The 13,850-nt window shown below is 41.7% G+C and overlaps 1 long non-coding RNA gene across 1 annotated transcript; it reads left to right on the plus strand.

Moving 5' to 3' along the window:
• Positions 1 to 1,667: 1,667 nt before the first annotated feature.
• On the plus strand, positions 1,668 to 2,893 carry LOC120985787. The gene is made up of 3 exons (XR_005775579.1): positions 1,668 to 1,773; positions 2,081 to 2,124; positions 2,783 to 2,893. It is a non-coding gene; the product is annotated as an uncharacterized LOC120985787 (long non-coding RNA).
• The last annotated feature ends 10,957 nt before the right edge of the window (positions 2,894 to 13,850 follow it).

Here is a 13,850-nt window from a genome sequence, read left to right on the forward strand (position 1 = left end):
TTGCCTATAGCAACCAATCAGATTCCACCCTTCAATTTGGACAGCTCCTTTGGAAAATGAAAGGTGGAATCTAATTGGTTGCTATGGGCAACAAAGCCAGTTCTACTTTACACTAGTTTGATAAATTACCCCAAATATATATATATATATATATAAACACACACATACACATATGCTTGTTTTACATCCGTACTGCATCTAATGTGGATGTAGATCTGTAATAACATCCCCCATAATCCTACAGTCCCGCCTACAGCTTCCTCTAGTTATTTCTATGAGGTATGGCAAAAGATAAATCTCTATAACGTGTCCAAGAGCAGACACCACAATATATTTGCTCACTTTTGCACAGTTGTAGAGTATGGATTTTACCTAACTGAAGACCACTTCCCTCACCCCTCTTTCTTAGGCAGCTGAACAGCCAGAAACCTCTTGAGATAAATCCCCCATGTAATAAATGTAGAAGAATTGCCCTGTAACCACTTCCATTTGTTTCTTCAGGTGCTCCTGGCATCAGTACCCCGCCGGAACACCTATGTGGCTATCAAAAGTATTCGCAAAAGAGGGGACAATGCAGTAGCTTTAAGGAGAGAGCGACGGATACTCCTGGAGGCCCGAGACTGCCCATTCCTATGCCATCTCTATGCCGCACATCAGTCTCAGGAGCGTGCCTATTTCATCACAGAGTATCTATCCGGCGGCAGCCTGGAGGCTTTAATCAAAATGTGCGGCTACTTTGACATCAACAATGTAAGGTGAGTAAATGACTGATCAGGAGACAGAAGGGCAAATACTGAAAAGAAAGTGACTGGAGAATAGAAGGGGACATGACAGGTCAGATAGAGATCAATGTGGAGAATAGAGGGAATACAGGCTGCCATAAACAGCGTCTCTACTATGCTGGTGGTGACAGACAATTTGGTAATAACATGATATTAGGGAGTTACTAGAGATGGATTTCATGTCATTGACATTACATCTTGTTCTCTCCATCAGATTCTACACAGCAGAGATTGTATGTGGCCTCCAGTTCCTCCATGGACACAACATCGTCCACCGGTAAGAAGAACTTGCTCACATCTCCCTATTTCCTTGTAATAATGGAAACAATGCACCCAGCTTTCCCAGAGTCCTGATATCCTATGTCTCCTGTATCACTGCTACATTGGCCCCTTTCACCATTCTCCTTTTTTCATGCGTCATCTTATTTCATTACAGAGACATAAAGCCAGAGAACATCATGCTGGATAAAGATGGACACATCCGCATCATAGACCTAGGGCTGGCCCAAGATGGTGTCACCTCCTCCAATAAGACCAGTGGAGTGACGGGTACACACTGTTTTATGGCCCCTGAGGTATTTGTCGGAATGGAGTATTACACAGCAGTTGACTGGTGGAGCCTGGGGATTGTAGTGTCCAGGATGTCATCAGGACGCTCCCCATTTTACTATGGCCCCATCAGGAAAGAGGCGTACAAATCCATCACCAGAGCCAAGCCATACATCCCATCTTGGCTGGACGCCGACGTGCAACATCTTATAAAAAAACTGCTGCGTAAAAACCCTGACAAGCGGCTGGGTGTCTATAAGAACATCAGACACCATCCATTCTTTAACAGCATTGTCTGGGAGGAACTGGAGCAGAGGAGAGCACAGCCGCCATGTATACCATTCAAGGCAGCTCTGGAGAACACATATCTGCAGTGGCCGAAGGATACAACACCACTTCACCCCGTGGCCGGATTCTCCTATGTGTCACCAAGCTTGGCCCGGTAAGATCCCTCTCCTCTGCTGATGATGTCATGAGAACATGAGGTCCTATAGAATCCTGCCTCCCCTTACACTTATGATATAATGGAGACATTACTTATCAGTATGTTACTCCCTGTACTGCAAAATATATGTAATACAGGTGACATTCTAATGATAAAGCAAGAGAAGACCAGGACCAGACCAGTATCAGCGCTTACTTGTAATGGTGGTGAATCCTCTAGTATCGTCTGGTCCATAATCTTCTAGTCCCTCCTGTACTTCGTTCTGATTGCTCCTGACAATTACTATGCCTCTGTTTTTTCTTAGGGTGATGAAAAGATCCAAATTGTGAAGGGATCCGTTACCATCTGGTGAGCACCCCCTGTACAAATCTATGCATATATCTATATACCTATACATACTTAGCTACATACACCTACCATGATACCCATACATTGTAACTACCTTTCACATATCTTTGAGACTTTATTAGAAAGAACATTTCTTTTAAAATATCAGAGGTCTCCTGAGTTATATCTGGTTTTGGTAATTCTGGTTGACAACTATTATGGTCTCCATCATGACTCCCATATTAGAAAAATTCCTACTATAATCTCATAGTAAATATATATTTTGAGCCTTATTCAGAAATTCACACTTTTAGATATCAGGTAGACATCTGATCAGGATAAGGCTGCTTTCACATCAGTGCTATGTATTTCCGCTATTCTGCTCCTTTATAGAAGCAGAAGAACGATACTAAAGTAAGTGCTGGATTCAGCACCTAACTGACAGGATTGGAGCCTAACAGATACCATTTACAAAAATGGGATCCATTTGGTTTCCATTCAGAAGGACACATAGGACTTTTTCCTCAGCCATTTTTGGCGAACTCTATGATGTAGGCCCCAAATGGAGCCTCTGATGCAGAAGTGAATATAGCCTTTGTTGTCATGTTACACTAGTGACTTTTCTATATCCATAAATGGGTAAACCGTAAAACTAACATTTCTCTCTTACGTCTTGCAGGATCAGCCCGTGCCTACTGCCCAGAGCTTTGTGCCTCCTGATACACATCTCTGCTGCTGTATAACACCTCGGCTCGCCTATAACATCCTCTCTATAATATCTTAATGCTGCTGATTTTCCATCATGTTGTTGCCCTGGACCTTGACTTGGCATCCTCCAATACCTGGCTGGCATCAGACTTCACAACCTCCTGAAGACCTCCTGAAGACCCTCTACGCCCCAGGAATGGCCTGTGCTTGATCCCATCTGGCATTTGGTGAGTTCAGGAAAAACAGCCACATATTGTATCCCTGGGGCAGATAGTAGTGATCTTAACGGAGCGGCTGTTAACCCTGAACTCACTGATTTCTTGTAACACCTCTGCACAGGCCTGGTAATTAGCACACCTCACACACACAACAGTACACACATATAGATAGATATAAGTATAGAGGTATAGATACACATAATAGACACATAGATACAATATAGACACATAGATATAAGTATAGACACAAAGACACAAGTACAGACACAACTATAGACACATAAATATAAGTATAGACACAGACAGATAGGACAAATAGATATTGGCTTTGATCCTGGGACTTGTTCTGATCGCCATATTTGGGGTCGGGAAGGAATTTTTCCCCCTTGAGGAAAATTGGCTTATTCCTCAAGGAGGTTTTTGCCTTCCTCAGGATCATCTCAGCCTTAAATAGGTTTAGTATTATAGATCTGCATAGTCACCTATAAAACATAATATAAAACTGAAAAAAATATATAAATTAATAGCTAACATACAAATATTACAGTAGTAAAAATTTATTTTAAATATATTGTTTTCTTTATACTAAGCAGGTTAGTTAGTGACTTTTGATCCTGGGATTTTTCTGATCGCCATATTTGGGGTCGGGAAGGAATTTTCCCCCCTTATAAAGAGGACAATTGGCTCATTCCTCAAGGGGGTTTTCGCCTTCCTCTGGACCAACAGTCTATAGATAGGTTTAGTTACATACATTCTACATATCACACTTTAATATACAGTAAATAGTACTAAAATATATTTAGAAAATAAAAATGATTATCAAAATCAAATCAATAGAAATCAGATAGGTTAGGTAGTGACTTTTGATCCTGGAATTTTTTCTGATCGCCATATTTGGGGTCGGGAAGGAATTTTGCCCCCTTATAAAGAGGACAATTGGCTCATTCCTCAAGGGGGTTTTCGCCTTCCTCTGGATCAACAGTCTATAAATAGGTTTAGTTACATACATTTTACATATCACACTTTAATATACAGTATATAGTACTAAAATAGATTTATAAACTAACATTTAATATTAAAATAAAATCTATAGAAATCAGATAGGATAGACAACGGCTTTGATCTTGGGAATTATTCTGATCACCATATTTGGGGTCGGGAAGGAATTTTCCCCCTTACATGAGGATAATTGGCTCTTTTCCTCTTAGGGGTTTCGCCTTCCTCTGGATCAACTCAGCCTTAAAATCCCCCTCATAAAAATCCCACCTCCTATAACTAGTAAAAATAAAATGTTTTTGCCCCCTCCCTTACATCTGTGTGTCCGTGTCTTTATTTCCATTAGATGCGTAGTCTTCTGATAAATGTGGTTAATGTCCCCATTGTTGTATTCCCCAAAAATCAAGACGTGCAGATTATGTGGAAAGTAATCCTATGGGAATCTGACTGTCCTACGTCGTCCCAGAAGTATAGGGAAAATTACTGTAATTTTTGGAATCAGTTGGGGAAAGGTTTTGGTCACCTTAGCGAGCATAAATGAATTGTGCACTGTTCCCCTGTACTGCGTGTGCACAGATTCTCAAAGTGACACCGCACATAAGTAACACAGGGCTCTGTGCTTTCAGTGCAACGAGGTGAAATGGCGATACCCTTTATGTACATCGATGGTGTCATTCTCATAGTAGAGTCCATAATTCACACCAGAGGATCAGCCTCTTCTAAGCTCTCCACTGCAAACAGCCAGCAAAAAGCATGTAAGCCGGCAGTCAGCGACATTAGAGATCGGCACAGGAGGAGATGTCTGTGCGGCAGGACAAGAGTGAGCAGATGGTGTCACACTAATGGCTGCTGGACCTGCTCACCTGTGAGCTACCGAATTAGGAATGTTCACTCCCGATCAGTGCCCGGTCATTATGGTACGCTGCTGTATAGGAATGAATGCTCTTTACAATGATCACTCATTCCTTTTCTTGGCAGCACATCCCTGTTTAGACAGGATAATATGCTGCTGACAAACAAGGATATTTGGCGCCGCATGAATGATGCGATCACCAGACAAATAAGCAAGTGCCCATTTGTCTGGGGTTAGGTGGTACATTTACACTGGGCAATTATTGGGAATGAGTGTTCATACAAACTGTAATTGGCCAACATCTCTGGCCAACATAAAAGAGCCCTTAGTATTGCAGTCTGTCTGATTGATGGGTTATAGAAGAGAAAAGGGAGTTCTCCTGGGTCAGCCACAATTCTTTCCCAGTCAAATTCAGTCTCTGCAGTTTTCTAAGTTTAACTCAATCCAACCCTGTGGTGTTGCGGCGATGAAGCAGATGCTTAAAGGGAACCTGTCACCAGTTTTATGGTGTCCTAACTAAGGGCAACATAAATAAGTGACTGATTGTCTTAGCACAATGCTGGGTCACTTTCTTTAACTGACCCAGTCAATCTGCCAACATCTTGTATCGAAAAGCTCCAGCTGATAATGATGAGCCATGAATATTCATGAGCTCCTGACTCTCCCCGCCCACCTGCTGCTGAATGACAGTTTTTTCCATATGAATCAGCAGCAGGTGGGCCGGGGAGTGGCTATAGCTCTGAATTAAATATCCGCTGGACTCAATGACATCACGCTGGACTCCAATCAGCTCATTAGCATGTGGCATCTTTGTGAGTATATTATGAGGTAACCATCTGTCACACCAGTAAGTGAATACATCTAAGGTACTTTTTAGTAGTTAATGATTGTATATAATTAGTTAGATTATAATCAAATATCCACATGACAGGTTCCCTTTAAATGCCTCTTTACTATGGCCATGTGGAACTGGCCTAAAACACATACCTCTTTTGTAATTTTAAACCGCTAATATGGCTGCCATACACATTCAATAGCTGACGGCCAACAATTCACTAATACGTATGGGGGTATTTACAGCCTGTTAATATAAGATCTGCCTTTACTAGGTACTGTGTAAAACATGGAAATTTCTGTTCTGGACTTGGATGTGAACTATTATGGTATATCATTGTATAAATGCTGCAAAAGAGGATAAAAAATTTTTAAATATGAAATATAAAAATCTTGTTTTACAGGAATCTTCAGTTTATATTATCTTCCTCTGCTTTACCTGATGGTTAAAGCTAATTGCTGTAAAGCGAAAAATTACTAAAAGACTAAAATTGACTTTCACTGTAGACATAAAGCTCTAAGTCTGGCTATAAAGTCGGCTCTTCATTCTAGCTTTAGATTATCCCCTTATGTTGGCCATAAAACAGTCTCCTCTTTCTTTGTTGCTGTAGCATATAATTTGGATCAGCTCAATGAGCCATTTCTTGTGACCTTATTATCGCGATTCTGCATAATTACCATTAAACTATTTTGTACTTATTAAGTCTGGGGTATAAGTGCTGCATTCATGTATATCTTCTCTAGTTAAAGTGTTGAGGCCTCTATAAAATCTCTGACATCAGAATCGTCACTTGAAGTTCATAGGCCCCAAAGCTGGATCTTTGCCCCCAACTTTACACACAATTTATAATACAGGTGCCTCTTATGTGACAGGGTAACCTTTGGATCCTTCCACCCCCACTTCTCAGGTGTAACTAAAACCTGTCAACCTTATAAACTCATGGCTCTAAAAATGCACACAGTGATGTCACTGCTCAGGAATAATTCTTACAGTTATGTCACAGACCCTGGATAATGCACACAATAATATCCTGCCACAGGTATAATAGTTAATACTATAGTTATATTATTAATAATTGAAATATAATTATAATATATAAACAATATACTAATTTCACAATACAGATATAAAAAATGGGTAGTGATGGCAGAGTGATCATAGACATGGTGTATCTCTATACTGACATCATGTACAAAATGGTGTCATAAGTTAGGAATACCAAGCATAGTGATGTCACAGGAAATAACCCTGTGAAGTCATAGGAAGTGGTTCTAACATACAGTAATGTCATAGTAAGGACAGTAAACATAGTCAGCATAATGCCCACAGTGATGTCACAGTACAGAGAATAAACACTGGTATTCCCATTATATGGCAGAGGGACTGTAATGCACTGTAATGTTAGGTGGTTTGTATGGTTGACCTAACACATAAATTAATAATAGTTATATGCTTGTAGATTGTAATATTCATGGCTTTAGCAGAGTTACTCATCACTAGTATTTGTCACCGCCGGCCCTGGGAGAGATCTTAGAACTTCAGATAGACGGAAGACTCAGGAGTCTATCTGACAGATCTCTCTTGTTTTCATTGTTGCTGACGGGTTTCCACCCCTTCGCAGATGCTGCTCATTATCAGTCAGGTGGCTCTTTATATGTTCCGCCTCTCACTTGTTTCCCTGTGGCTGATAGTTCTTCTGTGGAGTGCTCGGCTGGTTCTCCTGTTCCAGTTGTATTTGCGTAATGTGTATTTGCGTAATGAGGGAGAGTGTGGCCTAAGAAGATCAAGACCCTATATCAAGGGGTGCATAATTGTTAGGCAGCTCGATTTCCTCTGGCACCGCGGTGGAGTCAGGCTCCCGTTGCGGCATGAAAAATGGAATTTGAGGTTTATAAACGTTTTGGATTGACTGACAGCACTATAGTTGTTCAATAATAAGATTAATCCTTAAAAATACTGTGCACACCGTGCATGACCCCGGGCTGCATCATTGATGTCTCAACACCACTGTGCATAGAAATATCACCCAGAGAAAGAACCGTCACGCTCCTGCCACCTTCTAGAAGTGACTCTCTATGAGTCAATGTTATGTATCCATCAACAGGTTTCAGGTGCTTGCCCCTGAGTGATATTATTTTATAGCATTCTAAGGGGGTCATTTATTAAAACCGGCGTTTTAGCCGCCAGTCTTAATAAAGGCCCATAGCTGCCATTGGTTAGGCCGAAGTTATGAAGAGGCCTCTCCAAGATCCATTGCCACTTCTAAATGTAAGACAACTTGCTTTCTGTCTTACATTTAGACCATTTTCTACGCCTAAAACAGGCGTAGAAAATGATGAATGATACGGGCCTGCCGGCTTGTCCCCTTCCCAACCCACACCAGTCCCACTTTTTTAGTCCTGGCGTGAGTGAGGAGAAGTCGCAGATTGCGGCGCAACGGTTAATCTGTGCCTGAAACATGCCTAATATAGCTGTCTCCATACAGCATTAAAACAAAGTTTGGAGCGAATCGACTTCAGATGTAGGATCCGAAGCTCGACTTGCTCAACACTAGCTGCCACCTCCCGGCCTGAACTGGGATATACTAATAATGACCCTGAAAGCCTAGTACAGGCTCCGGCTCCTTATTATAACAGGGAGCTTTCCCTGATCTCTGCCGGGGAAAGCACACCTGACCTGGAAGTGAGTGCTTCTGCGTTTTAGCCTTCTCAGATGCTGTGGTCACAATTGACGGCATCTGAGGGGTTAAATGTCTGTAGCTACGGTGCTACACCCAGTGGCTACGGCGCTTGCTCTGCTCCAGAGCAGGCGCCCACTTTAAAGGGGTTATCCCATCTTAGACAACGGGGGCATATTGCTAGGATATTGTCTGATAGGTGCGGGTCCCACCTTTGGGACCTGCACCTACAAGGAGAACGGAGTCGGGTAGAGTTGTGGCTGAAGGACCCTGGGGAGTTTCCCGGGGTCCGTCCACCACCAGGCGCAGCTCCCCACCTCTCCCACTGAAGTGAATGGGAGCGCTCCGCGCATGCGCGGCCACCGCTCCTATTCATTTCTATTGGGCCGGCGGAACCTCGGCTATTTTCGGCGGCTCCATAGAAATTAATGGAGGGTGGCTGCGCATGCGCGGTGTGCCCTCCTCAACTTTCTCTGCTCCGTTCTCCTAGTAGGTGCGGGTCCCAGAGGTGGGACCCGCACCTATCAGACAATGGGGACATATCCTAGCGATAGGCCCCCATTGCCTATGATGGGATAACCCCTTTAACTACCTGACAATGCCATACATGTGCAGCGGATGTCGGGAAGGGGTTAAATAAAAGATTGTATTAGAATCTGTAACACGTTCACCCTGCTCACTTTATGAATTCCACCCTCAAACATATTAGGCCAATGAAATTAAACATTCATCATGAAATGAAAGAATTTTCTCAGCAGCAGACAGAGGCGGCTTGGCATTCATTTTTCTCTTGTGTACCAATCCCAGAATGCATCACGTTCCCCAGGCCGAACATGCTGAACTGTCACTGCTGTAATGTGATGTGATCCAACCAGAGAAAACAGATCAAAGCCTCGCGCTGGAGCCCTGAAATAAAACCCTCTGCTGGTAAACAACAAATAAATTAGTCTGAGCAGGAAACCGGGATTCATTTGTTTCACTTATGAGACGGCTGGCACTTTTTTTTTTTAATTACAGAATGAAATAATGAAGATTAGATATTCATTAACGCCACATGATTTATGTGCATTTTAAGCCAGTACATCATTAAGTCACTAGATTTAACTTGTTTTGCTTTACAAAATATTTGCATTAGATTTGTGACTTTGTGTATAAAATTCATTATTTCTCGCATGGGACTGCAGGGTGATAGTAACGAAGACTTTCCAGTAGACTGTTACAGAAGTGACAGCAATGCTACAACTGCACTCACTGGTCTCTAAGACAAGGCACACAACATTGCAGCTCTCTGTGTAATGTGCTGCGTTTTTTTTATTTTAAAGAAGGTAACTATTATTGCCATGCCTACCATGTACTATCTCTCCTTGGGGAGAACGCCTTAATCGGCGTGAGGAGTCTTATAGGCCATACATGCTCCTCTGGAATTCTGGGAAGAAAGGGATGCAAATGATCTCTTAACAATCTCTGCCTCTAATGTCACCAGATATAAGGCAGCTATATTTGTATGTGTGTATGGCTCTTCCAAAATCTCCTCACTGATGATGACCTGTCTATTTAGTTCCTTAGAGAGAACTTGTCACCTCTGCTGTTTTGGTAACTACAGGGTGGGCCATTTATATGGATACACCTTAATAAAATGGGAATGGTTGGTGATATTAACTTCCTGTTTGTGGCACATTAGTATATGTGAGGGGGGAAACTTTTCAAGATGGGTGGTGACCATGGCGGCCATTTTGAATCCAACTTTTGTTTTTTCAATAGGAAGAGGGTCATTTGACACATCAAACTTATTGGGAATTTCACAAGAAAAACAATGGTGTGCTTGGTTTTAACGTAACTTTATTCTTTCATGAGTTATTTACAAGTTTCTGACCACTTACAAAATGTGTTCAATGTGCTGCCCATTGTGTTGGATTGTCAATGCAACCCTTTTCTCCCACTCTTCACACACTGATAGCAACACCGCAGGAGAAATGCTAGCACAGGCTTCCAGTATCCGTAGTTTCAGGTGCTGCACATCTCGTATCTTCACAGCATAGACGATTGCCTTCAGATGATACGAGATGTGCAGCACCTGAAACTACGGATACTGGAAGCCTGTGCTAGCATTTCTCCTGTGGTGTTGCTATCAGTGTGTGAAGAGTGGGAGAAGAGGGTTGCATTGACAATCCAACACAATGGGCAGCACATTGAACACATTTTATAAGTGGTCAGAAACTTGTAAATAACTCATGAAAGAATAAAGTTATGTTAAAACCAAGCACACCATTGTTTTTCTTGTGAAATTCCCAATAAGTTTGATGTGTCAAATGACCCTCTTCCTATTGAAAAAACAAAAGTTGGATTTAAAATGGCCGACTTCAAAATCGCCGCCATGGTCACCACCCATCTTGAAAAGTTTCCCCCCTCACATATACTAATGTGCCACAAACAGGAAGTTAATATCACCAACCATTCCCATTTTATTAAGGTGTATCCATATAAATGGCCCACCCTGTACTTGCATTCCCCATGTAAAAAGAATTCTGGTGCACCAATCTTATGACTCTACGTTCTGCCGTACTTTTGTTATTCCTTCTAGAAGGTTATGATTAAATTACTAGCGATTTGCAATGAAGGTTCAGATGGGTGTTACCCGTTGGTGTGTGTCCCGAACACAGTTTGACACTGTCCAATCAGTCCTGGCGGTGTCAGACTATGCATGGACACTGCCCCAACTAGTAACACCCAGTTGGACCCTTATTGCAGACTGCTGGCAATATATTCATAACCATCTAGAAGGAATAACAGAGGTACAGAATGACATAGAGTTCTATGAAAGGATGATCCAGAGTTGTTATTACATGGGGAATGCAAGTAGTTACTAAAACAGACATGTCAGGAGAAGAGGCAGGTCCCCTTTAATACCCATGAACATGTTGTATATGATGGTTATGGAAGGGGCATTATGTACAAGGCTGGTTTTAGGGAGCAGCAAAATGGGCAATAGGACTGGGACTGTCGACAGCTAGCGAACTGATAAGGGAGCATGGGAACATTTGCTGGATCCCCAGGGGTGGTACCATTAACACCTTCACCATTTAGGCATTGTATGGTTGTTGATACACTGAGTGTTGGTATTATTTGAGCCCACGCTCAGTGTTAAGTGAAAATATGTCATTGTTATGTAAGCACTATATTACATAGTAACATAGTAACATAGTACATAAGGCCGAAAAAAGACATTTGTCCATCCAGTTCGGCCTGTTATCCTGCAAGTTGATCCAGAGGAAGGCAAAAAAACCCTGTGAGGTAGAAGCCAATTTTCCCCACTTTAGGGGAATAAAAAATTCCTTCCCGACTCCAATCAGGCAATCAGAATAACTCCCTGGATCAACGACCCCTCTCTAGTAGCTATAGCCTGTAATATTATTACACTCCAGAAATACATCCAGGCCCCTCTTGAATTCCTTTATTGTACTCACCATCACCACCTCCTCAGGCAGAGAGTTCCATAGTCTCACTGCTCTTACCGTAAAGAACCCTTTTCTATGTTTGTGTACAAACCTTCTTTCCTCCAGACGCAGAGGATGTCCCCTCGTCACAGTCACAGTCCTGGGGATAAATAGATGATGGGAGAGATCTCTGTACTGACCCCTGATATATTTATACAAAGTAATTAGATCTCCCCTCAGTCGTCTTTTTTCTAACGTGAATAACCCTAATTTTGATAATCTTTCAGGGTACTGTAGTTGCCCCATTCCAGTTATTACTTTAGTTGCCCTCCTCTGGACCCTCTCCAGCTCTGCTATGTCTGCCTTGTTTACAGGAGCCCAGAACTGTACACAGTACTCCATGTGTGGTCTGACTAATGATTTGTAAAGTAGTAGGAATATGTTCTCATCACGGGCATCTATGCCCCTTTTGATGCAACCCATTATCCATTTGGCCTTGGCAGCAGCTGCCTGACACTGTTTTTTGCAGCTTAGTTTGCTGTTTATTAAAATTCCTAGATCCTTTTCCATGTCATTGTTACCGAGTGTTTTACCATTTAGTATGTACGGGTGACTTGCATTATTCCTTCCCATGTGCATAACTTTACATTTGTCAGTGTTAAACCTCATCTGCCACTTCTCTGCCCAAGCCTCCAATCTATCCAGATCCCTCTGTAGTAGTATACTGTCCTCTTCAGTGTAAATTACTTTACACAGTTTAGTGTCATCTGCGAAAATTGATATTTTACTATGCAAGCCTTCTACAAGATCATTAATAAATATATTGAAGAGAATAGGGCCCAATACTGACCCCTGAGGTTCCCCACTAGTGACAGTGACCCAATCTGAGTGTGTACCGTTAATAACCACCCTCTGTTTTCTATCATTGAGCCAGTTAGTTACCCACATACAGACATTTTCTCCCAGTCCGAGCATTCTCATTTTATATACTAACCTTTTATGGGGTACAGTGTCAAATGCTTTGGAGAAGTCCAGATATACGACATCCATTGATTCGCCGCTGTCAAGTCTAGAACTTACCTCCTCATAGAAACTGATTAAATTAGTTTGACATGACCGATCCCTCACGAAGCCATGCTGATATGGCGTTATTTGCTTATTTCCGTTAAGATGCTCTAAGATAGCATCTCTCAGAAAACCTTCAAACAGTTTACCCACAACAGATGTTAAACTTACCGGCCTATAGTTTCCAGGCTCTGTTTTTGGACCCTTTTTGAATATTGGCACCACATTTGCCATGCGCCAATCCTGTGGGACATTCCCTGTCAGTATAGAGTCCGCAAATTTCAGAAATAAGGGTCTGGCTATGACATTACTTAATTCCCTTAGGATACGGGGGTGTATGCCATCCGGTCCTGGCGATTTGTCTATTTTGATCTTTTTAAGTCGCTGTTGTACTTCTTCCTGGGTCAGACAGGACACTTTTAATGGGGAATTTATTTCAACATTCAGCATTTCATCTGACAGTTTATTTTCCTCAGTGAATACATTGGAGAAAAAAATATTTAACAGCTTTGCTTTCTCCTCGTCGCTCTCTGCGACTCCCCCCTCATTACTCTTTAAAGGGCCGACACCTTCAGATTTATACTTTTTAACATTTATATAATTGAAGAACATTTTAGGGTTAGTTTTACTCTCTTTGGCAATTAATCTCTCGGTCTCTAGTTTGGCCGCTTTTATTTGTTTTTTACATGTTCTATTTTTTTCCTTATAGTTTTTCAGTGCTTCCGTGCTACCCTCCTGTTTTAGTGTTTTATATGCTTTCTTTTTGTCATTTATTGCTTTCTTTACAGTTCTGCTTATCCATATTGTATAGTTTAAAGCTGTCTAAAGTATTATTTAGCTACCTATTACTATACACAAATATAGTCTAATATGTCTTAATGCTTACAACTGGTAGCAAACCTTTTGAAGTCACTTATAGTAGTGTATTAAGATACTGCGCTGAAGGACATTTTATGGTAAT

The sequence above is a fragment of the Bufo bufo genome, chromosome 1, assembly GCF_905171765.1.
Source record: "Bufo bufo chromosome 1, aBufBuf1.1, whole genome shotgun sequence".
Lineage (NCBI taxonomy): Eukaryota > Metazoa > Chordata > Amphibia > Anura > Bufonidae > Bufo > Bufo bufo.